This window comes from Theobroma cacao, unplaced genomic scaffold, assembly GCF_053813885.1.
Source record: "Theobroma cacao isolate CCN51 unplaced genomic scaffold, ASM5381388v1 tig011, whole genome shotgun sequence".
NCBI classification, from domain to species: Eukaryota; Viridiplantae; Streptophyta; class Magnoliopsida; order Malvales; family Malvaceae; genus Theobroma; species Theobroma cacao.
Genome location: NW_028291722.1, coordinates 2,577,855 through 2,580,607, shown reverse-complemented (window position 1 = coordinate 2,580,607; position 2,753 = coordinate 2,577,855).

Genomic DNA, 2,753 nt, shown 5'->3' with positions numbered 1-2,753 from the left:
TGGATGGCTTTCGCTCCACGTTTCCCGAGGCAAACAATCAATTACAATCTGTTTTAATCAAAAAATGAAAAAAAAATTCAAAATAAATTCAATAATGGGATTATAAAGGCATTTAAACCAAGTAATAAGGCTTTTCTAGGCTTGATTGACTAAAAATGAACTTTTCTTGACAATGGATGGCTTTTGCTCCATGTTTCCCGAGGTAAACAATCAATTACAATCTGTTTTAATAAAAAAATGTAAAAAAAATTCAAAATAAATTCAATTATGGAGTTATAAAGGCATTTAAACCGAGTAATAAGGCTTTTCTAGGCATGAGTGACTATAAATGATCTTTTCTTGACACTGGATGGCTTTCGCTCCACGTTTCCCGAGGCAAACAATCAATTACAATCTGTTTTAATCAAAAAATGTAAAAAAAATTCAAAATAAATTCAATAATGGGATTATAAAGGCATTTAAACCAAGTAATAAGGCTTTTCTAGGCTTGATTGACTATAAATGAACTTTTCTTGACAATGGATGGCTTTTGCTCCATGTTTCCCGAGGTAAACAATCAATTACAATCTGTTTTAATAAAAAAATGTAAAACAAATTCAAAATAAATTCAATTATGGGGTTATAAAGGCATTTAAACCGAGTAATAAGGCTTTTCTAGGCATGAGTGACTATAAATGATCTTTTCTTGACAATGGATGGCTTTCGCTCCACGTTTCCCGAGGCAAACAATCAATTACAATCTGTTTTAATCAAAAAATGTAAAAAAAATTCAAAATAAATTCAATAATGGGATTATAAAGGCATTTAAACCAAGTAATAAGGCTTTTCTAGGCTTGATTGACTATAAATGAACTTTTCTTGACAATAGATGGCTTTTGCTCCATGTTTCTAGAGGTAAACAATCTATTACAATATGTTTTAATCAAAAAATGTAAAAAAAATTCAAAATAAATTCAATAATGGGATTATAAAGGCATTTAAACCGAGTAATAAGGCTTTTCTAGGCATGAGTGACTATAAATGAACTTTTCTTGACAATGGATGGCTTTCGCTCCACGTTTCCCGAGGCAAACAATCAATTACAATCTGTTTTAATCAAAAAATGAAAAAAAAATTCAAAATAAATTCAATAATGGGATTATAAAGGCATTTAAACCAAGTAATAAGGCTTTTCTAGGCTTGATTGACTAAAAATGAACTTTTCTTGACAATGGATGGCTTTTGCTCCATGTTTCCCGAGGTAAACAATCAATTACAATCTGTTTTAATAAAAAAATGTAAAAAAAATTCAAAATAAATTCAATTATGGAGTTATAAAGGCATTTAAACCGAGTAATAAGGCTTTTCTAGGCATGAGTGACTATAAATGATCTTTTCTTGACACTGGATGGCTTTCGCTCCACGTTTCCCGAGGCAAACAATCAATTACAATCTGTTTTAATCAAAAAATGTAAAAAAAATTCAAAATAAATTCAATAATGGGATTATAAAGGCATTTAAACCAAGTAATAAGGCTTTTCTAGGCTTGATTGACTATAAATGAACTTTTCTTGACAATGGATGGCTTTTGCTCCATGTTTCCCGAGGTAAACAATCAATTACAATCTGTTTTAATAAAAAAATGTAAAACAAATTCAAAATAAATTCAATTATGGGGTTATAAAGGCATTTAAACCGAGTAATAAGGCTTTTCTAGGCATGAGTGACTATAAATGATCTTTTCTTGACACTGGATGGCTTTCGCTCCACGTTTCCCGAGGCAAACAATCAATTACAATCTGTTTTAATCAAAAAATGTAAAAAAAATTCAAAATAAATTCAATAATGGGATTATAAAGGCATTTAAACCAAGTAATAAGGCTTTTCTAGGCTTGATTGACTATAAATGAACTTTTCTTGACAATGGATGGCTTTTGCTCCATGTTTCTAGAGGTAAACAATCTATTACAATATGTTTTAATCAAAAAATGTAAAACAAATTCAAAATAAATTCAATAATGGGATTATAAAGGCATTTAAACCGAGTAATAAGGCTTTTCTAGGAATGAGTGACTATAAATGAACTTTTCTTGACAATGGATGGCTTTCGCTCCACGTTTCCCGAGGAAAACAATCAATTACAATCTGTTTTAATCAAAAAATGTAAAAAAAATTCAAAATAAATTCAATAATGGGATTATAAAGGCATTTTAAACCAAGTAATAAGGCTTTTCTAGGCTTGAGTGACTATAAATGAACTTTTCTTGACAATGGATGGCTTTTGCTCCATGTTTCTAGAGGTCAACATTCAATTACAATATGTTTTAATCAAAAAATGTAAAAAAAATTCAAAATAAATTCAATTATGGGGTTATAAAGGAATTTAAACCGAGTAATAAGGCTTTTCTAGGCATGAGTGACTATAAATGAACTTTTCTTGACAATGGATGGCTTTCGCTCCACGTTTCCCGAGGCAAACAATCAATTACAATCTGTTTTAATCAAAAAATGTAAAAAAAATTCAAAATAAATTCAATAATGGGATTATAAAGGCATTTAAACCAAGTAATAAGGCTTTTCTAGGCTTGATTGACTATAAATGAACTTTTCTTGACAATGGATGGCTTTTGCTCCATGTTTCTTGAGGTAAACAATCTATTACAATATGTTTTAATCAAAAAATGTAAAAACAATTCAAAATAAATTCAATAATGGGATTATAAAGGCATTTAAACCGAGTAATAAGGCTTTTCTAGGCATGAGTGACTATAAAT